The 26,803-nt window shown below is 44.7% G+C and overlaps 1 protein-coding gene across 1 annotated transcript in view; it reads left to right on the forward strand.

Moving 5' to 3' along the window:
• The window catches only part of LOC126194748 (syndecan), a 273,357-nt gene that overhangs the window by 172,799 nt on the left and 73,755 nt on the right, over positions 1-26,803 (forward strand). The window lies entirely within an intron of this gene.

Consider the following 26,803-nt stretch of genomic DNA (forward strand, 5'->3'; position numbering starts at 1 on the left):
CGCTGAACGGTTGTTGAGGGGACACTGTTGGTAGCCCGTTGGTTCATCTGGGCAGTCAGCCACTCAATAGTTGCCCGTCTATTGGCCCGTCCACATCTCTTCAGGCATCTTTCCCCTCTGTCATCCATGGCCCGTGGTGCATCACGTTTACCTCAGTACCGGTTTTTGAATAGCGCCTTTTGATCATGCACGGTATTCTTTAACCGCGTCGACATGGGAATAGTTTACAAACTTAGCCGTTTCGGAAATGCCTCTACCGCCCGAAAGCCAATGACTATGCTCTTTTTGAGTCAGATAAATCCGCTTTACGACAACAGCAGCACTGTTTCCTGCGTCCCCCCGATACGCTTTACATAACCTCCACTGTTAGTGCTGCTATCTGCCGTCTGTGACTAATTATTGTACGTTGACGTCGAACGTAGGTCGTGGTCACATTGTGACTGGACCATGCACATGCAGGGACGGGGAACTGAACGTGGAATCTGTGCATAGCCATCCAGCGATTCCAACTTTGAACCATGCAGACGCACAGCCTGCTGAAATAAACAACTCCGATGTAATGGGTACCTTATGAATAGCTAATCGGCGTTTGTTGCCGTAATTAAAATGCCGGATTTATTGACGTAGCTGACGTGTTTGCTATAATAATACGATCGGTCAGATTAACTACAATGTTGTTTTTGTGGTCTTCAGTCCAGAGACTGGTTTGATGCAGCTTTCCATGCTACTCTATCCTTTGCGAGCTTCTTCATCTCTCAGTACCTACTGCAACCTACATCGTTCTGAATCTGCTTAGTGTATTCATCTCGTGGTCTCCCTCTACGATTTTTACCCTCCACGCTGCCCTCCAATACTAAATTGGTGATCCCATGATGCCTCAGAATATGTCCTACCAACCGGTCCCTTCTAGTCAAGTTGTGCCTCAAACTCCTCTTCTCCCCAATTCTATTCAATACCTCCTCATTAGTTATGTGATATACGCATCTAATCTTGAGCATTCTTCTGTAGCACCACATTTCGAAAGCTTCTATCCTCTTTTTGTCTAAACTATTTATCGTCCACGTTTCACTTCCATACATGGCTACACTGCATACAAATACTTTCAGAAGAGAGTTCCTGGCACTGATATCAATACTCGATGTTAACAAATTTCTCTTCTTCAGAAATGCTTTCCTTGCCATTGCCAGTCTACATTTTATATCCTCTCTACTTCGACCATCATTAGTTATTTTGCTCCCCAAATAGCAAAACTCCTTTACTACTTTGAGCGTCTCATTTCCTGATCTAATTCCCGCAGCATCACCCGATTTAATTCCACTACATTCAATTATCCTCGTTTTGCTTTTGTTGATGTTCATCTTATATCCTCCTTTCAAGACACTGTCCATTTTGTTCAGCTGTTCTTCCAGGTCCTTCCATGTCTCTGACAAAATGACAATGTCATCGGCGAACCTCAAAGTTTTTATTTCTTCTCCATGGATTTTAATTCCTACTCCAAAATTTACTTTTGTATCCTTTACTGCTTACTCAATATACAGATTAAATAACGTCGGGGATAGGCTACAATCCTGTCTCACTCTCTTCCCAACCACTGCTTCCCTTTAATGCCCCTCGACTCTTATAACTGCCACCTGGTTTCTGTACAATGTAGCATCGGTAAAAAGATTTCTTCAAAAGATTTCTTCAAAAGATTTCTTCATCGTGGTCGGCATTTCTTTTCATTTCACTTGGCGATGCGTTGGCTGCGGTGAGGGACAAATCTAGTGTGCAGGTTCTTTGGCCGGGGCGCCGGTTTCCCTCGCCTGAGACGCGGCTGCATCGGTCAGCGAGTCGGCGCCCGGCGGCCCTCGGCAGCCTTTGATCTGTGGCGGCCGTGCAGCTGCGGCTGACGTCTATTGGACGGCCCAAAAATGAAGGCGGCTCGCTCCACCGTACCCCTCTCCGTCCAATTTTTAAATTTCAGCTGGCAGTCCACTATGCTTTTTGCCAACAGCTTTTTCCCGAGTCTAACAGCAACATTATCATACATTGCGTCAACGACTAGTAAGCTACGGCGTTGAGTATCGAATCCGATGAATGCGATTAGTGCAGTTTATATCGATTTGTCACAGGTTTTATGCAGACGGGAGCGTATGCATACTATAAATTGCAGCAATAACGCAAGAAGATACCACGTTTGTCATTCTTTCAGTTTCCTAACTGTCCTGAGAGGTTTGAAACGTCACAAAAAAGGACTGTTTAGTTAACATTTGATACCGCACATTTATACAATGAACATTAATAAATTTTTTCTTTTGCAGAATGATTTAAGGAATGTCGTAGACGTGTTTAAAAAGGGTCCACTTACATACTTTAAAATAAACTTTTATCACCTTGCATATCTGCGAAACTGCGTGTACACGGTCACATTCATCCACATAGCCAAACATAAATGTAAACAAGTAGAAACCTCATAACACTAAACAAAACATATAAAAAAGACAAGAAATAAAAATGCAGATAGCTTTCAATAATGTGTTCCCACAGGACAAATTACTGCACTTCAGTGGAATGAACAGAAGCGGTGTTTACCTTTATTCAAGCACAATTTCACTTTACGTTTCTCACGAATCATACAGCCTTTGCAGGTGACAAGATTACAAATGGTTCAAATGGCTCTAAGCACTATGGGACTTAACATCTGAGGTCATCAATCCCCTAGACTTAGATCTACTTAAACCTAACTAAACTAGGACATCACACACATCCATGCCCCAGGCAGGATTCGAACCTGCGACCGTATCAGCAGCGCGGTTCCGGACTGAAGCGCGTAGAACCGCTCGGCCACAGCGGCCGACGACAAGTTTACATGTTGTACTGCTCTTCCTCCAAATTGGTCAGTACTTACTTCTCAGCAGAATTACTACTGACTACAAAGGTGAAAGCACCGTAAATACTCGAACACGAAAATAATGTATAATTTTGCATCTTCTCATTCACATCATCAAATTATCGCCCTAAATTGAGGGCATCATGCGCCAGAATAGCGCAAGTACGTACAGGGACGCCTGTCACGATTGTGACTGTCACGATTGTGACTGTCACGATTGTGACTGTCACGATTGTGACTGTCACGATTGTGACTGTCACGATTGTGAAGTCTAAATAGCGCCGTCTAGGGGCCAGTTCCTTTTTCCCGTGTACAGCCACATCAATTCAGATACGCAAAGCAAGCGGCAATGCCAGCCAGACTGTGACAGCAGAAAAAATCATGTTGAATTTCTGTCTTGCATATGTGCAAAGACTTAATATGTTACAGTGAATGTTAATGTTGCCAAGGTTGTTTCAAGTACGCTGCAGAAGTTTAGCTGGAAAGCTCTTGTGCATTGTGCATGCCGTCGCGATCTCTTCCGCTGCGATTTCCATATTTTTGGTGCCGTGAAGGAGAACGTTCGTGGCCACCAGTTTTGTTCGGACGAGGTCGTGTACGCCCGCGTAAAACCATGTTTACGTAGGCAACCGCTAACATTTTCCCGTTAAGGCACTGACCGTCGTGTCTGACAGTGAGATAAATAACTATTACGGCGATTACTTTTCAAATAATAAGCAGTTTGGCTCAAATGGCTCTGAGCACTATGGGAGTCAACTTCTGAGGTCATTAGTCCCCTAGAACTTAGAACTAGCTAAACCTAACTAACCTAAGGACATCACAAACATCCATGCCCGAGGCAGGATTCGAACCTGCGACCGTAGCGGTCTTGCGGTTCCAGACTGCAGCGCCTTTAACCGCACGGCCACTTCGGCCGGCTATAAGCAGTTTACTTGCTTTCTTATCCATCTGTGTCGTTTACCTTTGACGCCTTCCACAGTCACTCCCACATGAAAGTGTACGCTGTTATCTGTGCAACTATCGAGATAGAGGTCACCAATGATTCACGCAAATCGATTAGACAGGCGCCGAGATGGTTTTTGATCGATTATTTCTCCCTCCCGTGTTTGAATGAGCTGTTGGTCTCCAACTGTCTACCTGTTACAGGGTGTTACACTATAGTAACGAAACAGATAATTGCGGTACTGCCGTTTCCATGATTATGCGGATGGTAAGAATGGAGATACTATGTATTGTTAGGGACATCTTGTGGCTATCGTTTTACAATTAATAAAGACAGATACGATGATTGCTATCAACTTTTGAAGGATTTCAGAATAAAATCTGTGCGTAAGTGAATTTTGTCCCTGTGTATGTTGGGGCTTGGGGAAATACGTAGCTAGGCCTACAGTGTAGAAGTGAACGTCTGCCTTCATGTAGGTCCTCGGCGCTGAGGCGCTGCCTCTTGGGCCGGAAGTGGCTGTGTGTGTGTGTGTGTGTGTGTGTGTGTGTGTGTGTGTGTGTGTGTGTGTGTGTGTACACACGTACGCATAGACTTCTGTCGACGGCATGTCCGTCGCGGCTGCGCTGAGCTGACCCGGTCTGAAGACACGTTCTCGTCTCTTTACATCCTGTGCGGCGCGAGGAACACTGAACTTGCGTCCGTGTGTTTGGCTTATTCTGGTAGGACTGCGGTGAACTGGCCACCTAAACCTGTGCTAGTGTTTCATTGCTACATCCTTTTGGCAAGCGTAGTCAGTATGAGGGAAAAGTGGGAACAGAAAAAAGTGAGAGATAATTAAAAATGAGTACTTCTGTACTTCTGTGCGTGTGTGTGGGTCAAAGATAAAACAAGCCGTCTTACACCCATAAAACGGGGTCCTGGCAGATAACAAATTGTTCTGTAACCCTTCCAACAATCTGTTCCGGGTATATGTATCCCTGCTGTCGTGTGTTGATTACATGTGAGCTTCACCATCAGTTTTATGTTGCGAATATTTTAATTTTATATTCGCGTTTTAAAAGTTATCGGCTTCATACAATTATGTAGTTGTGCATGACCTACAGTTCCGACATTCGGAAAGCAGATATGTTGACATCGTGAACGCCACTCCTGATCTGGCCAGCTTTACTTTGACCGCTTCCTGTGAAGAGCTCGCGCAAAATAACGCGACCCAGGAGCAGAAGCACCTTCAGATCGTGAGCGCTGACAGATTTCCCTCACCACCACCACCACCACCACCACCCCCCCCACCCCCCCCACCCCCCACACCCCGGTGTTCCGAAGGGGCGCCCGTCTCACTCGACTGTCATCTGCCGACGTGCGCACTTCCGCCGTTCTCACTGTAGATAGCTTCTACAATCCATCGTTGTGGACGGTTGGTGGCTTTCTTTTCTAAGGAGGGGTTGTAGGAAGCACTAACGACGCACTAAGAAATACTTCGCCACTAAAAAACCTTTCGTAGAAATAATTAGTATCAATTGCGTCATTGACTAATTAGTTTGTAGTTTAGTAAAGCACATAGAGAAACTATGAACTAAAGGTTTTTTATCTTTGGTCATTTTAAAAATAAGTTTTGATTGAAAATTCTTGTTAATTTTAAACTTCAGTTAGGCACTAATATTGACGGTTGTGGGAGGATACTCAGTTTGTAACTGACGGCACTTACGCGTAATGGTCTCAGAAACACTGGGAACCACAGAGGAAATTGTATATAGAGAAGGGCAGCACGAATGGTCACAGGTTTGTTTGATTCGTGGGACAGTAACAGAGATATTGGAGAAACTGAACTGGAATACTCTTTGAGTACAAACGTAAACTGTCCCGAGGAAGTCTGTTAACAAACTTTCGAGAACCGGCTTTAAATGATGACTCTAGCAATATAATACAAGCCTCTACGTATCACTCACATAGGGATCGTGAATGTAAGATCAGAATAATTACTGCATATCCCGTCTTTTTACTTCTCTCCTTTTCCGCTATGCCCCCCCCCCCCCTGCATCTCACTTCTCGCCTGCCCACCGTCTAACCTGCAGCACTTCACTGTCCTCCACCCCTAAATTACTATCCCTTCCCCTCCTTGCTCCGCCGGCCGGAGTGGCCGTGCGGTTCTAGGCGCTACAGTCTGGAACCGAGCGACCGATACGGTTGCAGGTTCGAATCCTGCCTCGGGCATGGATGTGTGTGATGTCCTTAGGTTAGTTAGGTTTAATTAGTTCTAAGTTCTAGGCGACTGATGACCTCAGAAGTTACGTCGCATAGTGCTCAGAGCCATTTGAACCATTTGAACGTGTGTGTGTGTGTGTGTGTGTGTGTGTGTGTGTGTGGAACAGGAATAAACCCTAATAACTGGTACAATGGGACGAGCCCTCTCCCATGCACTTTATGCTGTTTTGCAGAGTGTAGATGTAGATGTGCAAATGTGGATGGTTGCTTGATTAGGGAAGCTACTGAGAGGAATTAACACCGGTTCTCATCAGATGATCGAAGTTAAGCGCTGTCGTTCTGGGCTAGCGCGTGGACGGGTGACCATGCGGTCCGCCGAGCGTTGTTGGCAAGCGGGGTGCACTCAGCCGTTGTGGGGCAAACTGAGGAGCTACTTGATTGAGAAGTAGCGGCTCCGGTCTCGTTAACTGAGGCAGGGCCGGGAGAGCGGCGTGCTGACCACATGCCACTCCATATCCGCATCCAGTGACGCCTCTGGACTGATGATGACACGGCGGCCGGTCGGTACCGTTGGGCCTTGCAAGGCCTGTTCTGACGGAGTTAAGTATAGTTTTTACTGGGAGAAATAAAGGGAAAATTGCTGTCTGATGGAAAATCTGTCTGGCCGTGACACCACCTTCAAAGTTATTGTGAACTGACCATTAGACGAAATGCTCCTCTGAATGACGTTACGGCTGTGTCTATGGGGCCACTTAATTTCGTAAGTGGTCCGCATATGGCCACCCCATTCATGGACTATAACCAGAAGAAGCAGATTCTTGTTGTAGTTACCGAAAAGTAATAGAAAGTGATCAATGATGTCATGATAAGTATTCCCTTCTTGAGGATTTAATGTATGAAATAAAACCAGTTTCTAAAGACCCGAGGGATCCATTTTTGCTGAGTAAATATGCTTATGGATGAACTCATTACCTACATGAAAATTTTAACCGTTGCATCTGGAAAAAGAGTACCAATGATCGTGTTTGTAGGACTGAATATATTGAAGGTTGGTATACCAGATGCAGCGATATGTTTCAATTATTTTTCAGGAATGTTCTGAGGCACAATTTATTACGGCTCGTATCTTTGTTCGCAATTTCCCTAAAGTTGTATTTTGAAGAATTTAGATACACATACCTCCTTAACTTTACAAAGCATTGCATTGTTTTTTGTAACTTGTAACTGTCTATACCTCTGTAGTAGACTTAAGCTATGATACATTTTCAACAAAATTATGGGGAAATAGAAGTTTTAACCAGGAAAAACCTGCAAACATTAAAAAATTTTTCTAGGTAATATACGTAATGTTCGGCATTAAACAGTCTCAGCAATAATATGATACATACACGGCAAAAGCTTGGTCTCCTTCACATATGTATTGTGGGAATAAATCGTACCTGAATATGAGGAAATAAATTAGAAAACCTTGTGCCTGAGTTTTGTTGTCGTTGCTTTTATAAACATCAATGTATAAACTGTCCAAAAGCATGGAAACAAAGTATTCTGTATTAACTGCGATAAACTAGAAAACTGTATACCGTATACAAAAGAAGTAGTGCATGGAAAAAAAAACATTTTTTTGATTTTCACATAATATGGAACCGATGTAGTACCTAGTGCCCTTATTCATCCTAGTAAATTTGTTTCCGTGCAGATTTGAGCATGATGATTTTTTGTGACTCCCAATTCACTTCGAACGTTGCGATCATCGGCCGGAGTTGTTACTAGCCAGTTGGAGGTGGAAACTGAACAGTTTGCGGTGAACAGAACCCACTCCACTGCTCGGACCTCGGAATCCTTCCCGAAAGTAGTCGGTTAGCTACGGGCTTTCAGTTATAGACTTCGGCGTTCTCAGAAGTTTAACCCTGTCTCGCTGTTCAATGCGAGGCCGGCGGCCCTTATTAAGGCTGATTTTTACACGTTTAGCACTGTAAAGAATTAACCCAGGGCCATCAGTAAACGTTTGCGATTAATCTCCGCGGAAGTATGGTGCATAGTTTCTCATGTGCGGCTAGAGTGCGTGGAATGTGGACGACGACGACGACGCCGCCGATTGTTATTTTGCGCGACGCTATGGAAGCTCCGACCAACGGTGGAAAGGGACGGTCCAAACAGGCGTCGTCTTTCCTCCAGTTTACCTGCTAAATGGTAGTTTCCAAAGAGTTGGTTCTGCAGAGCCTCATTGTATAAACGATAAAAAAGGTTGCACGGTATGTGTAGTTGGCGGTATGACTCGTCCCCGCCAGAAGGCGCCCTTGCTGGCGACGCCCCATCTCCACTGGCTGCCGGCGTTTGGCTTGCGCCTTGCGGACCCTGGCGGCTATGGCGGGGTGGTCGCCGGAGCGAGCTAATCGCGGCTCCTACGTCACACCGCGCCCTGACGCGCATTTCGCAGCTCGTTGGGGGCGCCACCGGAGCGGCAAGCGCCGGCAAAACAGCCGAGGAGGAGGCCCTGCTGCCGGAACGTGCCAGCAGTCCTCCCCGTCGCTTCCCAAATAATGGGCGTACGGAAAGAAAACGGTATAGTTCCAACAAGAAAGAACACCGCACAACTATTTGCCTCAGAAAGAACGCGCCACACACACAACACACACACACACACACACACACACACACACACACACCACATTACGTATACTATCCGATCAAAAGTATTCGCCCCCCCTCCCCCCCATTCCCATTTGATAAAGAATTGTACGAGTAGATGTCTACGAGCTCTACAGCTAACACAATAACTGTACGTAGCAAGTTAAAGAGTTGGGGTACAGTAGTTGGGCAGCTACTCATAAGCCACACATTTCAATAGTCAGTGCTAAGCGACGGCTGAGGTGTTGTAAGTAGCGACGCCACTATGTAGTGGAAGACGGGAAATGAATGATTCGGAGTGATGAGTCGCACTGTATCCCAGTTAATCCTACGGGAGGGTTTGACGTATGCCGGGAGAAAGTTATCTCCCACCGTGTGTTGTGCCAACAGTGAAGGACGGAGGAGGTGGTTCTATGGTATGGGCGCTTTTTTTTTATGCTCAGGGCATCGTTTCCTTATTGCGCTTGAGAAAACACTAAATTCGGAAGGATATGAACACATTTTGCAGCGTTCTGAACTACGTAGAGTAGCGGACCACTTCGGGGACTGTTTATATCAGCATGGCAGTGCACCCTGTCATGATACAGCATCTGTCAGTTAATGGTTTGTCGTCAGTAACGTACCTGAAATGGACGGGTGTGCCCAGAAGCCTGACTTTGAACCCAATGGAACATGTCTGGAATGAACTGAAAACGTCGATTTCGCTTCACACCCCAGTGTCCAATATCACTACCTTATCTGGTTTCGGCTCTTGAGGAAGAAAGGGGTGTCATTCCTCCACAGACATTGAGACCTTTTTGAAAGTGTCACCAGCAGAGTCCAACTCGTCATATTAATGTTCATTAGCAGGCCGCCGGATGTTTTTCATGAGATTGTGTAATTTGCATTCCACAAATTACTTTTACAGTGTTTTGCGATGTTCAGATGTGTGTGAAATCTTTTGGGACTCAACTGCTAAGGTCATCAGTCCCTAAGCTTACACACTACTCAACCTAAATTATACTAAGGACAAACACACACCCATGCCCGAGGGAGGACTCGAACCTCCGCCGGGACCTACAGTCTTTCCCTAGGTCAAAACAGTGTATTGTATATTGGAATACTTACACATTAAAAACTGTGTACTCAGTGGATATGTGTGTGTGCCACTGTGCAGTGCTTCACACAGAGGTGTCCGCTGCTCATGGTCTAGTGGTTAACGTTGCTGCCTCCATATAACGGGGTCCTGGGTTCGACTCTCGGCGGAATCGGGGGTTTCCTCCGCCCGTAGACCTGGTGCCTGCGTTGTCCTCATCATTTCATCCACACTCCGGAAAATGGTGAGACTGGACAGTGTAAAGATGGGGAGTTTTACGGGAGCTAATAACCACGTCGTTGAGCGCCCCACAAACCAAAATATAATAATAATAAATAATAATAATAATAATTAAAAATAATAATAATATTATTATCACCACACAGAGGTCTGTGAGTCTCTGTCATCCTTGACATTTAGCAGAGCGTCTCAGGATGTTTGCTTCGAAAGGCTTCCAACACTTGTGTGCAATTCTTCATTAGTCTGATATCGACGTTGAGTCGCTTGCGATTTGATTATTACGTATGAGTTGTCTGACGTGGTATGGTCTGAGTTTCATGATGGCCATATGAGTGGGGCTGCAAATGTTGCTGAGCCACGACCAATCCAGAGGCCTCGAAATCATTTGTCAGGGAACTGACGCACCCGAATAGCAAACTGGAAACCCTCTTCTTAGAACTGAGGTATTAATCACGTTCACAACCGCCGCGCGGGATTAGCCGAGCGGTCTGAGGCGCTGCAGTCATGGACTGTGCGGCTGATCCCGGCGCCCTCGGCATGTGTGTGTGTTTGTCCTTAGGATAATTTAGGTTAAATAGTGTGTAAGCGTAGGTACTGATGACCTTAGCAGTGAAGTCCCAAAAGATTTCACACACACACACACACACACACACACACACACACACACACACCCCAACCAACGTTTACAACGTGTCCAAATAAGAATTTACGTTCGCATACACCAAAACAGGCCACTGATCACCTCAGATATTAAGTCACATAGTGCTTAGAGCCATTTGAACACTAAAACATATGGTCCGAAGAGATAACGCCATGACGTCCCGCCTGGCCCTTAGTACAACATGAGGTGTGATCCTTTCCAACTCTTTACAGATAGTGGGGATTGCCCGTCGAGTAAAAAACCATATTTACCTTGTGTAAACTAAGAGACCATTCATTCACAGACATAGATCTAAATTGTTTCGCTGTGAAATCGTATCAATACTGTTGTGCATTGTTTACCGCCGTTCTTGAAGCTGTTCTTTTCCGAATGTATTTTATTGGAGACTACTGAATTGATTGAACGATAGTGAGCCCACGTTCCATGTTGAGTTTTCTTACGTCCACTGCCCAGCTTGCGTTTGACACAGCCTGAAAAAAAGCATATTTGTCAAGCAGGGTTGCTTCACGAGGTGGGGCCTTGCCAAAGCGATGTCTGAACTTTAACACTCTCGTTATCCTCTTAACATTTCTCCTCCCCGTCTGTCAGAATCCCCCCTTACCCGACACACACGCGTCGCTGATTGCTCTCCACAACGCAACCATGTCCGCTCGCATCAGCTATGGCTACAGAAACGAAACGATCCTGCATTAATCAAACCAATACAGTTTTGGCTTCAAAGCAGGGGTACCAATAAAACAAGTTATTATTTTCCCTTATTGCGCATAGTCGAGTAACTACGGTGAGGTATGGTGTCACTTCTTTACCTGTGTCTCACTGTTGAACTGTGATACCCTCAACACACGAGAAATTGTTTTGTGAGTCCCAGTACTCATAACAGCGATTGCTGTTTGAACTCAATCCTAATTTCAAGAAAGAATGTGAACAGTACACGAAAAGTTGGCAGTGCACAGACAAAAAAAAAAAAAAAAAAAAAACAGTACTGCATATGAAACTTTACACACTGGAGTTGCTGGCGACAATGAGAGTGACTGTACTGATTTGGGCCCTGCAATTCTGTCCGATGTGGAGGATTATTTTCCAATCACTTACTTTCTTAGGATGAATTCGTCATCTGTCAGGAACGGGCAACTGGCACATTTGGAACACCGACTGTTTGATGTGGCTATGAAGCTTGTGCAGCTTATTATTATTATTATTATTATTATTACGATTATCGTTGATGTTTAAAGTTCCGGAAACGTACGTTCCTAGAAGAAACGACTAGTTATTACTTGCTCGTTCGTATATCTCGCAAAAAGACCGTGATGTTCTTCCCGTGGACTATGTCAAAATGGCTCTGAGCACCACGCGACATAACTTCTGAGGTCATCAGTCGCCTAGAACTTACAACTAATTAAACCTAACTAACCTAAGGACATCACACACATCCATGTCCGAGGCAGGATTCGAACCTGCGACCGTAGCGGTCGTTCGGCTCCAGACTGTAGCGCCTAGAACCGCACGGCCACTCCATGGACTACGTCAACCGGAACAGGGGAGTGACAGTGGTACAAAAAAATACCCTGTGCCATATGCAACAAGGCGGCTTTTGGATTCTCGAGGTGGATATAGTAGTTTTGTGACCGTACCTTAGTCACTGCCGGCCGGAGTGACCGAGCGGTTCTAGGCGCTACAGTCTGGAACCGCGCGACCGCTACGGTCGCAGGTTCGAATCCTGCCTCGGGCATGGATGTGTGTGATGTCCTTAGGTTAGTTAGGTTTAAGTAGTTCTGAGAAGTTAAGTCCCATACTGCTCAGAGCCATTTGAACCTCTAAGCATTTATGTTTCTCTCTTTCCGAGCTACTGTAATTTTGTACAGGTCCGAACATCATATCTTGCTCGCGTCAGTGCATCGCGTGCAAAAAGAAAAGTGTCAGTGTAGTATAGTGTGTCCGCAGCTTTATGGGAAGCGAGCGCTCTGGCGGAGCGTCTCCCCTATGTACCTGTTCGCTTCCGCAACGCACCGCCAGGCTTTCTACTTCAGGTGCGGCACGGAGTGCTCTTGAGCCTTCAACAGGCCCGCTACAAAGCCGAGGGCTTTCTTCCGGCGACGACGCCGCTCTTCCCGGTAAGCAGCCTCCCAGGAGGAATAGAGGTGACGACGAGCTGTTAACACTGTGTGTGCGATATCGATGGATGGGAAAGGTCACAAACAAAATGTCACCATCGGCGTGTTTAGTTGTAGGACGGCGGAACCGCTGCTATTCTCGTTCTACAGAGACGCTGCAGCTAATAATATCGGTAACGCTTTTAGATATTTCATCGGCGACCTTGTAGATTATCGTGAGGACACACTGCAGAATAACACGAAGTGCGGAACATCATTACCTTGTACGGTGCTGATGACTGATTTGATACTTTATTATTTTTCGTATGGTTAGGTATGATTGTTTCAGTGTGAGTGATTGTGATGAAAGGGTCCAATAGTCCAATAAATTACGTAGTATCTCATCTGCCGTTGGCGATGGGGGCGGGGAGAGAGAGAGAGAGAGAGAGAGAGAGAGAGAGAGAGAGAGAGAGAGAGTTATTGGGACATAGAATACTCCTGTAGAAGCTGGCCGGAGTGGCCGAGCGGTTCTAGGCGCTACAGTCTGGAACCGCGCGACCGCTCAGGTCGTAGGTTCGAATCCCGCTTCGGGCATGGATGTGTGTGATGTCCTTAGGTTAGTTAGGTTAAAGTAGTTCTACGTTGTAGGGAACTGATGACCTGTGCAGTTAAGTCCTATAGTGTTCAGTGCCATTTGAACTCCTGTAGAATAGCACCAAGGAGGATGCTGAGCGTAAATCCGCATCTCCACCAACAATGTTACACACGCAAAATCTCGTTACGTGGGAGACTGTGCGGAGTTTTGGAGTTTAATCTAGCGATCACATCTACTTCGTCAGCTCTCCTTCTGTTGTTGCCGTATACTGGCGATAAAACTCCTCTACCGCCTATAAGTTTCGAACCGGCTGACATGGCAGGACGATCGCTCTTCAGCTACTTCGTCTATGAAAAATGGTATTTTTGTTTTACTAGCGAACCCGGCAATGGCTAAATTAGTATGGCAATTGGATATACATTCTAAACCCCCCCCCCCTCTCTCTCTCTCTCTCTCTCTCTCTCTCTCTCTCTCTCTCTCTCTCTCTCTCTCTCTCCCTCCCCCTCCCCCAATATCTCTCTCTCTCTCTCTCTCTCTCTCTCTCTCTCTCTCTCTCTCTCCCCCTCCCCCAATCTCTCTCTCTCTCTCTCTCTCTCTCTGCTCATCTCCTCTACCCCCTCCCTGTTTGCTGCTCTCCCCTTCTCTTCCTCCTCCCCCTCCTCCCCCCTCCTTTAATCTCTCTGTGCATCGACTCGTCCCCTCTATCTGTCCATGGCCCCCTGCTCCCTTCTATGTCGATTTCATCTTCCCCTCTCTGTGCCTCGACTCGTCTGCCGTGTCTGGCCTTGAGCCTTGCTTGTAAACGAAACCTTGGCTGGGAATTAAAATAGTTTAAAATGAGTGAGGACATCGATTGGGATCCTGAGTATACCAGGTACAAGAGATAAATTAAACTGCTAGATCTGTGAGGACAGTAGCTTCAGCGACAGTATTTTGCATAGTTTTAATCTGTAGATCGGTAGGATTACAAAGTTTCGAACGATCCAGGTGCCGTCGTAGTATTCTAATTATAAGCCATAAGTACGCATTTCCGATATTCTGTAAAACAGGAAAAAACAGAACATTGTTATGTATTCAATTTTTGTTTTGAAGTATACATAAGCAGAAAGAATAACCATCTCAGAAACAATTTTTGTCTAGTGGTTTACATGTTGCCGTATAGTAGTTGAAACTGGCTGCAAGAATAAAAACGAAACGTCACACTTTTACAGCATAGCATTTCCTTTCTCACTGTCACCTGTGCATTGTCGTTTGAAAAAAAATTATAGTGTATGTACATAAAAAATTTGAACTAAATTGGTAAACTACTTACCGCGATTTTTGGTAACAACGTTAACGAACAACTTGTGTTTACGTAGTAGTAAAGAAGACTGCAGCATCAACAATAAACACATCCAAATACCGTGATGTAATCGCACAGTAATGTAACGTGTGATAGACGCGTGTAGCACACAATGGAAAAGCTAGCTGGCTTCAGTTCAATTGGAGAATGATGATAGGGTTTAGTTTCTCAAAAAAAGGGGTCACGGATAAAATTCTGCTTCGACCTGGTTTGCAGTATTGTTCTAACTTCTCTTTGCGGAGAGGGAGTTATTAGAGTATAGCGGGTTCTTGAAGTAGCTCACAGGCTGACTAATTAATTAACTAGGATGCGATGCGGAGTGTTATTGTGTGACACATTATTACAACTGACATGATGACAGCACAATTTTTTTGCGAATTGTTGCACGTGTAGGGCTACACTGACCAATCCGAAAGAGGTGGTCCAGCGCACCAGCAACTTCCTCTAATTCACCATTAAGCCTCATGTGTTTAAAGTTGTCTCGATGTGCCAATTGGTCTTCTACGCCTGTTGTGGGTCCGAACATGCGTACAGTCAACTGTGAATGATGGAATGGCAAGTGGGAAAGTCTCAACGCTACTTTAATAGAAGTTACAGAATAAGTGGATGCCACCTTTATTTTCAATAAAAATATGAAAAAAACAGTCTTTAGACTTAGTCTGATGGCGATACTTGAATCAAAGTTCGCAGAGAGTAATCTTCGCCATCGCAAGTTCATAGAATTATTTTCACACGAACTTAATGACAGTTTAAAGTTGCACACTCGTGAATTCGTGTGTAAACGTGCACTGGGGCACTTTTAATCACTAATTACCTTTACCTACAAAGCTATTCAGTCCACTGAACGTACGTGGTGCTTCTCCACAAAATAGTCGAAGACTAGGTAGTGAGCTATACTGCTAGAGCTAGCTAGGTTCAGCGATTCGCGTTTGCCTGCACAGGGCGCATTTCTGATTGGTTGGTTTGCTCAGTCCGTGTTTGACAGTACTGCATAAAATTTAAATTAAATGAAGTTATATAAGATGCATATTTTATAAAATTCTAATAAGAATATTACTTGATTCTGGGGTTACTGAAATCACGATTACGAAGCTTTCAGTGTGGGTGACTTCGTCAATCTAGTTAGTCGTCTGTAAACATTCATACAGTTCAAATAAAGTTACGCATTTGTGCCAGGCCTCGCAGTGTGAGTCGCTGCTTTCTTTTCACGCTCCAGTACAACACGGGTTCTGTACGCACCCCAGTCCTCACGCTCCGTGACCATTGTTGTTTTATAGGCTGGAATTGCTACCGATTCTGACAGCTTGCTGGCTTACAGCAACGTAAGTCTCTCTCCACTGTATGGTGAAATCTAATAAAATTGAAGGCTAAACGCCACAGTAGTACACGAGCTAAGATGATAAAGGATGGAAGTCGTGCGCTATTTTAAGGAACTGTGCTGGCGTCGTAATTGATATACGGAAACTACGGAAGATCTAGATCAGTTTTGAACATGACCACGATAGACAGGTCTGTCCCGTGACTAGCTTCATAATAACGTTTTATACACAGAAAAATGCCCTAACCACTTACTTGCCGTGTGTTGTTCGCCACACATTTCAGTGATGGACATGATGCGAGAGACAAGAATTGAACGGACTTGGCAGAGAACACCACAGATGAGCTAACAGAAAATGTGCCACTTCAAGGTGGAGACTTCTCCAGGAGAATTAGTAGTGAATCTTAATAGTGTGTGTTTACGGGCGTTTCTTTGTGTAGAAAAGTCAACACATCTACATTATGATGGGCGGACCGCGCTCTGAAGTCATTTCGTTGAGTAAGTCAGTTACAGGTTGGAGAAAGGCAAGGGCACACCATATCCAGTAGGACCTAAGTTACCCAGCCGTAAGTATAAAATGAAAAGCCTCTGCAGCTGCTATCGGTTTACAGTCTCATCCCTGTTTCACTTCATCTCTGTTCTGCTCAGTTAGGTAATAAAAAAAAATCGTTTCCCGCCTGTGGTCTAAACCACTAACCTGAAGCTTCAGCGCACGCTACTGCTCCTTTCGTTCGTAGAAAAGCTGGAATGTTCCAACAAAGTGTTCCCAAGGCAGAGACGTGCGTCAGAGGACAATGGCCTATGCGAAGACGAGTTAACAGGACCTCATCCCATCTTCATGGCCGAAATGAGTTACGCCAAGACTGCGTAGTGAGCTTTACTAGACGAGCTTACTATCAGTCACTTCCAGCCACTGTTCCTGTCACCTACGCATAACTCTCTACCTCAACAGCGAGGTGGTAACATGCAGGGAGATTGCAAACTGGAATAACTTGAGGATTGCTACACGCCTCTTTGGCTGCTACACCCGCTCTTTCATTCCCCGCAGTATCTGTGTGTCCTGGTACTCAGTACAAAGACACCTCAGCCGGTGTAGCTGAAGGAGGGCGTGCTGGATACCTTGTTCTGAAAACTTTTTTCGCAGGGCTGCGCTGTTCACAATTAGTCACTTTCGCAGCTAAACCGTGTAAATTTATTGATAGCTTTCTTGTCAGCATCATAAACTTCTTCGAAATGTGATGACCAGTTTGATTCAGAGTAACGGAGTGATGAATTCACTGTCAGCGTACAATAGACACTAACGTATCTTCACAATTAATTCTCATGATGCAGTTGTTACGCGACCTCTTTTCCCAGACTGCCCCTAACTGACGTAAAATCTTAATTGGAAAAATCAAGTCGTAATAACTAATTTCCGCCGATAAATGAAAAGTGTCGGTACCGGTGATTGCTAGTACTTCAGTAACACGATTACATTTTCGTACTAAATTGTATGTTCACTTAAATAAGGAGCCTCCATGGAAGTAAGTTGTCCTTAGCGGTGAGCGAGCAGATGCTGCAGGTCCATAAAAGCTGGGGAGGAAAACAGCCCTCCGCCGAATTCGCAGAACGGCTGCAAACTCAAGGGCGAGGCTGCTCCCCGGGCAGTCAGACTGGCCAGCTTTGAGGAGCTACTCTGGAAGCCGGACGCTGAATGTCACAGTGCAGATTGTATCTCCAGGTGTGCCGGGACTGCTTTGAACGAGCTGTTTATGGAAGGGGTATGTGTGCAGTTTTCGGCAGCATCCCGAAAGAGCGCTTTTGTGAACAGATCGGTAGATAGTGAGGTTTAGTCGAAATACACGGACCGCTAAAGGTAACGTCTGGTAGTGGAGTGGGCTAAAGGGAAGCTAGGAGGCCTTTGAAGAGCGTGGCACACGGCCACCGAGCCCAGATCGTGCACGACAAAATGTTTCAAAGCAACGCGACAAGTGCTGCGATTGGAAGTGCGAGGAGAAACATGGCTGTGCTCTCTGAGGTCCATCTTCATTGATCATGGACAGAGAAAGAAAGAGATTGGGACACGATTTTTCAGGGCCAAGTCTCAGGAACCTTGCTACTGGTTAATCGCCTGAAATGAGAGTAAGGGGAGGAGGCTAGCAACTTTTAAGACAGCTTTTCATTGGTCGGTGCTCAGAATATTATCGTCCAGCCAATCAAAACGCATGGACACGAGTCTTCCTTGTAGGAAGCACTCGCCTCGAAATTATTGAGCAACTGAGCGTCTGCAGGCAGTGGCTATCACGGAACGATTCTTCGTATGAGCGCCTCCCCACCGAGGCGCCTCTCCGGGCAGAGTTGATTACCAGGCGACTTAGTCATTTTTCTGGCTGATTTGAACTTAGACACAGATGCAAGTTGTTGGTTCGTAACCAGTAATTGATTATGCACCCACTTCAGCTCCCCACCTGCCGTTACGCTGATGATACCTAGCCCCAACACAAGACGAACCACAGGGACATTAGAGTCATTTTTACCGAAATTCAGTAATTTCAACCTTATTCCGAATACTTGCCTGCAGCTAAAAGTTCAGTGCGCTTTCAAATCCGGTCATAAATGCAAAAGCATACTCTCCTGTAGCGCTTTCCGTCTTCGAACACTAACTCGACGGAAGAGTTAAACGAATACAACGTTTTCGAGTATTCCCGTTACAAACGTCTTGAATAGGAAGCCATGTCCGGAAACGTACAGTGTCCTTTCTACGAAGGTTTCGATTCAGATGTTTACCTCATCCACTTCTGCTTGAGGAATTGAATTAGGCGTGACGCAGTAGAATTATTAGATACCAATTGGAAAGGAAACATAACAAAACATCCATTTTTCATTTAAGCACATTTGTTTGTACAACACTAACACATCACATGTTTACATTATTTGAAAACAAGAAATAACGCAGCTTACTGTGCGTACAGGAAAACACTGACGCATTACAACAGTGGCTCGATGTGGCGAGCCGTCCGCTGTGGCCGAGCGGTTGTAGGCGCTTCAGTCCGGAACCGTGCTGCTGCTACGGTCGCAGGTTCGAATCCTGCCTCTGGCACGGATGTGTGTGATGTCCTTAGGTTAGTTAGGTTTAAGTAGTTCTAAGTCTAGGGGACTGTTGACCTCAGATGTTAAGTCTCATAGTGATTAGAGCCATTTGAACCATTTGAATCGATGTGGCGACCACCAACGTTGTCACAGTCATTGTACCTACGAAGCATTTTCTGATACACTCTCTCCATCCCACCTGGTCTCTCCTCAATTTCTAGTGCAGCTGCCAGAATTCGTGCCAGTAGACCTTCCTCTGTCTATACAGGAGTCTCATAAATTTAACTTCGCATGCGACCCCATACGAAGCAGTCCATAGGAGTTAAAAACCGGCGTTCGCGGGCGTCCACGCGGCTGGACCACCTCGGCCAATCCGTCTTTCTCCGTTTCGTCTGCTGAGATGTCTCCGAACACACGTGATCTTTCTGAGACCACATTTCCTGGCGGACATTCAGTGGCACGGCTTCCAAGAACGAGTTCAATACATTTTGTAGGAAGATCCAGTGTGCAGGACCAGTTAGCCTGAGTGGAAGGAGGTGTGTCGCAACCATGTGGATGTCCAGAATGCACACACGTTAATACCAAACCGGTGCTGAAAGTGCTGAAATCCTTTAACATGCATGGCCCGATGGTTTTCGTCCGCCCAGACATGGCCGTTTCCCGAATTCAGAACACAGTTCCTAGTGAACTCGGCGTGGAAACCGGCCTGTATCGATGCAGCGTTGCAGGAACCACGTGCAGTAAGCAACGCAGTTGGAAAAATCGGCTAGACCCATAGCTTGTGGCCTTGGTAAGCGGTACGGATGTAGCTGTAGATAGTTCCAGACGTTACTGTGTCTGACACACTTGCACACACAATTGTTGGAGTACTCAGTGACGTGTTCTTTTCAACGCGATGCAATACATTATCTTAAAATTCGGATGTGTGATGTTGCCATGGAGCACCGCACTCCTGCTTCCTCACAGTGAAGGTACTTGTTTCTCGGAGGCGCTGCATAACTTGGACAAAAAGGTTGTGCGATGGTGTGCTACGTTGCGGAGAAGTTCCTTGCTACAGCCGACTAGCAGCTCTTCCACTACCTCGAGCTTTGCCGTACAGAAGGAGAATGTACGTGTATTCCGAAAACTTGTTCCGAACCATGTTTACTGTATCGGAGACGCGCAGGCTTTGAATAGGCCTCGCAGCAAGGTAGACGTTAAGTGACATACGGTAACCGTCTGACGTGGTACACGTCGGCCTGTCTAATCTACTGCACACCAGGACAAGCACCTATGAATCTTTTCCCTTTCCCTCGGGAGACGTGGACGCGTTAGACATCCGAATTGAAACCATCGTGGAACGAAAAAGCTACGTTTCCGGACGTGGGTTCCCATTCAAAATACCATGTACTCACTCCCCTCTACAAGTCCTAGAAGTTTGGTACGAGAATTTTCGAACACTCTGTTTATCCAGTTACGCGTTAATTGAATCACGTTCCATATCCCTTGTCCAGACTTGCCAAGGCATTAGCTTATGGTTGTCAACATTTGCCAAACAATTTATCATGAAGTCATCAGAAGGTCAAAACAAACTGCAAAACGATTTAGAAAAAAATATCTGAATGGTGCGAAAAGTGGCAGTTGATCGTAAATAACGAAAAGTGTGAGGTCATCCACATGAGTGATAAAAGGAATTCTGGCCGTGCGGTTCTAGGCGCTGCAGTCTGGAACCGCGAGACCGCTACGGTCGCAGGTTCGAATCCTGCCTCGGGCATGGATGTGTGTGATGTCCTTAGGTTAGTTAGGTTTAACTAGTTCTAAGTTCTAGGGGACTAATGACCTCAGAAGTTGAGTCCCATAGTGCTCAGAGCCATTTGATAAAAGGAATTCGATAAACTAGGGTTACACGATAAATCAGTCTGATATAAAAGCCGTGAATTCAACTAAATACCTACGTATTACAATTGCGAACAACTTAAACTGGAAAGAATACATAGGAAATGTTGTGGGGAAGGCTAACCAAAGACAGCGTTTTATTGGCAGGACACTTAGAAAATGTAGCAGACCTACTAAGGAGACTGCCTACACTACGCTTGTCCATCCTCTTTTAGAATACTGCTGCGCGGTGTGGGATCCTTACGAGATAGGACTGACGGAGTACATCGAAAAAGTTCAAAGAAAGGCAGCGCGTTTTGTATTATCGCGAAATATGGGAGACAGTGTCACAGAAATGATACAGGATTTGGGCTGGAAATCGTTAAAAGAAAGGCGTTTTTCGTTGCGATGGAATCTTCTCACGAAATTCCAATCACCAAATTTCTCCTCCGAATTCGAAAGTATTTTGTTGACACAGACCTACATAGGGAGGAAGTATCACCACGAAAAAATGAGGGAAATCAGAGCTCGTACGGATAGATATAGGTGTTTATTCTTTCCGCGCACTATACGAGCTTGGAATAGTAGAGAATTGTGAAGGTGGTTCGATGAACCCTCTGCCAGGTACTTAAATGTGATTTGCAGAGTATCCATGTAGATGTAATGTAAGGAACTGACGTGATTGTTTAATTTCGTAAGGTAGCGAATACCTTGATCGTTATTTTGGAAGGTAACTATTTAATGTCAGAGACATAGGGCCGCTTTTGTACATCTAATTAACAAAAACAGCATCATTCCATCGACTGTTCACACACGTCTCTCCACACGGTCAAATGCAGCAAACCGTGCCGCCAACGTCGACAACGGAACAACATATAAGATCCACATCATTATATGAAGATGGTATCTGTTCTTTCGGACATCTTCATGTAGTTAAGGGCTAACTGGCCATTGACCTTCCTTCTTCCGTGCGGATGCACACGTATTCCCCGAACTCTTACGGAACTCGGTAAGATTGTCTGCCGCGAGTAATGAGTGTAATGGGCAGGGGCACTACGAATGTAGTTAGTGGACATTAAGTTGGGAATGCCGGCACGGTAGCTCAGCGTGTTCGGTCAGAGGGTTAGCTACCCTCTGTAATAAGAAACTGAGTGTACTGATCAACGAAGAACCTGAACACGGGTGTCGATATATATCAACGCCTGTCGACAGCGTAGGGTCTAGATTTAATTATCATTTCACCCACATCATTGTTCTGCAATGTGTTTATGAACTGTTTATGAACTGTTTCTCTACTAACATGAGCATGAACGAATGCTATTTTTTTTCTTTTTTACGCACACAATGGAAGAACTTCATTACGAGGTGCGAAATAATTAACAGTGAATACGGGTGGGAAAAGCAGCGACTCGCGTGTTCACCGATCAAAAGTGCGCCCGAGGCCTTGCCGGCGAGCGAGGGGAAATAATATTTCACGGGCGGCGGACTATGCAAGCGGCCGTGAAATGAAATGACGCGCGTTGCAAACACGGCCGATTCAGCTGAAGCGGCCATTTTCCACTTAGCGGCTGATCAGTAGCCGACGGCGCGACCGCTGTCCACAGCTGCAAACACGGCGGCCCGGCGGGAGCTGTGTGGCGGCCGGCGGCGGCGCGTGTTTGTTCACCGGGGAGCGGCCGCTCCGCGCTTCCCTTCCCACCCGCCGTCCCTGCCGCCATTGTCACTCTCACGCACCGAGCATTCATACGGTTGACCTGATGAGTCGACGGATGTGGCAGAATAATCGGAATCCAGACCCACTTCCATAAATTTATGGAATAAATACTGTTTTTATAACAGATTGTAAAATTCGGAAAGAATGGCGTACTTTCCATAAAGATTAAATGACTGGTTATACTAGTATTTTTTTCATACTGCGTGTTTCACAAAGAATATGGGGGTTATAAAGCTTTGTGGAATTTATTACATTCAACTTACAATTAAAAATAATACGTCAAATAAAGACACCAACTCAATGGTTTTTCATTTTGTTGTTATGGTCTTCAGTTCTGTGCAAGCCTCTTCATTTCCGAATAATTACTGCTACCTAAATCCTTCTGAATCTGCCTCTACGATTTTTACCCCCCCCCCCTCACACACACACACACACACACACACACACACACACACACACACACATACACATATATAAACACTTCCCTCCAGTACTCAATTGGTGATCCCTCGATGTCTCAGATGTGTCCTATCAACCGAACCCTTCTTTTGGTCAAATTGTGCCACACATTTCTTGTCTCCCCAGTTCTATTCAATACCTCCTCATTAATTACGTGATATACCCATTTAATCTTCAGCATTCTTCTGTAGCACCACATTTCGAAAGCTTCTATTCTCTTTTCGTCAAAACTGTTTATCGCTTATGTTTCACTTTCATACATGGCTACACTTTCAGACAAATACCTCTACAAAAGGCATCCTAACACTTAAACATATATTAGACGTCAACAGTTCTCTTTCCTTCAGAAATGCTTTTGTTACCAATGTCTGTCTTTATATTATATCTTCACAACTTCGGCCATCATCACTTACTGTGCTGCCCAAATAGCAACACTCGTCTACTACTCTTTAAGTGTCTCGTTTACTAATCCATTTCCCATATCATCACCTGATTTTATTTGATTACGTTCCATTATCCTCACTTTGCTTTTGTTGCTGTTGTTACTTTTGTTGTTGTTGTTACTTTTGTTGTTGTTGTTACTTTTGTTGTTGTTGTTACTTTTGTTGTTGTTGTTACTTTTGTTGTTGTTGTTGTTACTTTTGTTGTTGTTGTTGTTACTTTTGTTGTTGTTGTTAATTTTTTGTTGTTGTTACTTTTTTGTTGTTGTTACTTTTTTGTTGTTGTTACTTTTTTGTTGTTGTTGTTACTTTTTTGTTGTTGTTGTTACTTTTTTGTTGTTGTTGTTACTTTTTTGTTGTTGTTGTTACTTTTTTGTTGTTGTTGTTACTTTTTTGTTGTTGTTGTTACTTTTTTGTTGTTGTTGTTACTTTTTTGTTGTTGTTTCTTTGTTGTTACGTTGTTGTTGTTATTACTTTGTTGTTGTTGTTGTTGTTGTTGTTGTTACTTTGTTGTTGTTGTTGTTGTTACTTTGTTGTTGTTGTTGTTGTTACTTTGTTGTTGGTGTTGTTGTTACTTTTTTGTTGGTGTTGTTGTTTCTGTTGTTCATCTTACATCCTTCTTTCAGGACACTGTCTATTCGGTTCCACTACTCATCGAAGTTCTTTGCTGCTCTGAAAAAAAAAGGTTCTAATGGCTCTGAGCACTAAGGGACTTAACATCTGAGGTCATCAGTCCCCTAGACTTACATCTACTTAAACCTAACTAACCTAAGGACAATAAACACAGCCATTCCCGAGGCAGGAGTCGAACCTTCGGCCGTAGCGGTCGCGCGGTTCCGGACTGAAGCTCCTAGAACCGCTCTGCCAAAGCGGCCGGCGACACAATTACAGTGATATTGGCAAACCTCAACAATCTTATTTCTTCTCCCTGTACTTTAATGCCTACTCCTAATTTTTCTGTGGTTTTCTTTACTGTTTGATCAGTGTACAGAGTAAATAACATCGGAGATAGGCTACAACCCCGCCTCACTCCCTTTTTAACCACTGCCTTCCTTTGATGCCCCACAGATCTTGCAATTTCTGCCTGGTTCCTGTACAGGTCGTAAAAAGCCTTTCGCTCCGTCTATTTCACCCCTGCTACCTTTGAAATTCCAAGGAGAATATTCCCATTACCATGACCAAAGGCTTCCTCTAAGTCTAGAATTACTATAAACTTAGATTAGTTTTTCCTTAACCTATCTTATAAGTTGTAGGATCAGCATTGTTTCGCGTGTTTCTGCGTTTCTCCAGAAACCAAACTGCTGTTCCCTGACGTCAGAGTCCACCAGTTTTTCCATCCTTCTGTATAAAATTCGTGTTAGTATTTTGCAGCCATGACTTATTAAACTGACAGTTGGGTAATTTTCACATCTGTCACCAACTGGTTTCTTTGAGATTGGAATTACTACATTCTTCGCGAAATCTGAGGGTGCTTCTTCTGTCTCAGACATCTTGCACAATAGATGGAAGAGTTTTGTCATAGCTGGCTCTCGCAAGGCTATCAGCAGTTCTGACTGAGTATCGCCCATCGCCGGGGCCTTGTTTCGACTTAAGGTCTTTCGAAACTGGGTCGCATTCTTCTCGCAGTATCATATCTCCCGCTACTTCGATTTCCCTTTCTATAATACTGCATTCAAGTTCATCTTCCTTGTATAAACCCTCTATATACTCCTACCACCTCCCAGCTTCCCCTTCTTTGCTTGCAACTAGTTTTCCGTCTGAGCTCTTCACATTCGTGCAGCTGCTTCTGTTCTCCAAAGGTCTTTTAATTTTCCTATAGGCGGAATCTATCTTTCCTTCAATGAAATACGCTTCTAAATCCTTACAGCTTTTCAGTGAGAGCACCGTTCGTCACATGGCACACAGCGAGTCGATATGCTAGTTCTTCGCAAACCTTGATCAACGTGTCAGGAGTAATTGCTGCAGCAACTGAGTCAGCCCCATTTCTTACCGCTGGAGCCACACAGCTGTGTTGCGGGCGACCAGGTTTGGTGCCTGCCCCCGTCGTAAATGACCTCACAATGCGGTTATTGGGATCATTTGGTGTGTTAGTGCAAATAATATCGCAAATTCCTGATTGGATACCAGAGAAACACTTTGAAAGAGTTATGCTTGAAGATTTAGCAACTAGTGATACCGATACATGTCATAAGGAGTTCAGTGAATTGGAAAGTAGTGAAGTAGATAATATTCTCAGTGATCAAAGAGGAGATGATGATTTTGCCACAGATCAGCAGATGAAGACGAAGACATGTCTAAAAATGTTCAGATGTGTTTCAAATCTTATGGGACTTAACTGCGAAGGTCATCAGTCCCTAAGCTTACACACTACTTAATCTAAATTATCCTAAGGACAAACACACCCATGCCCGAGGGAGGACTCGAATCTCCGCCGGGAGCAGCCGCACAGTCCATGACTGCAGCGCCTTAGACTGCTCGGCTAGAAGTCTAAAAGAAAAGTTACTTATGGAAGAAATGGGTATAAGTGGTATACCAAATCATTCCACTTGAAGAACACAGGCTGAGAATATGTCCTGACTGTGAAGAAGAGAAAATGTAAATTTATTCAGAAGTGCTAAAACAGTTTAATAAATATATGTTCAAATGCAGCTAAAACGGTTTTTTTAAGCAGTAGGTGGTAAGTTACGTTTTGAACTGTTAAACTAAGTAAAGCCAGATTTTTTTTAGTACTTTACTTTGGCTATGAATAAACCCTTCTAAATCCTTTACTTTATCTGTCATATTAATCATACCTTTTCACCTATGAAATAAGGTGATAAATGCTCGCCTTTATAGGGAACTGTTCTTAAAAATTAATGTAAAGTGTAAATATGGTGCTTTATTTTTTGGGTCGTGGGCAGCCCTCTCTGAAAAAATATCAGTGTGGTTCCAGGGTTAAGTCGGGTAGACCAGCTGTCAGCGGAAACACACACACACACACACACACACACACACACACACACACACACACACACACGTGATCCTGTATGAACTCTCAAAGATAAAATCGCATGGCATAAGACCCGGTGAACGCTGATGCCATGCGAAACAAGCTCTTGTCATTCGGCCCCTTCGGCCAATCCAGCTGTCAGGTACAATCAGTTCTAGCGTATCTTCACCGAAAATGAAAGGCCAAGAAGCTTTCCGCCGAAATGTGGCACAAAAGACATTCGATGTACTGGAGTCTTGTTTTCTCCGGTACAATCTCGTGGGCATTTGCTTACCTCCAGGTCCGCACATTATGTGAGTTTAGATTTTCACTTAG

This window comes from Schistocerca nitens, chromosome 1 (genome assembly GCF_023898315.1).
Source record: "Schistocerca nitens isolate TAMUIC-IGC-003100 chromosome 1, iqSchNite1.1, whole genome shotgun sequence".
Classification (NCBI taxonomy): Eukaryota; Metazoa; Arthropoda; class Insecta; order Orthoptera; family Acrididae; genus Schistocerca; species Schistocerca nitens.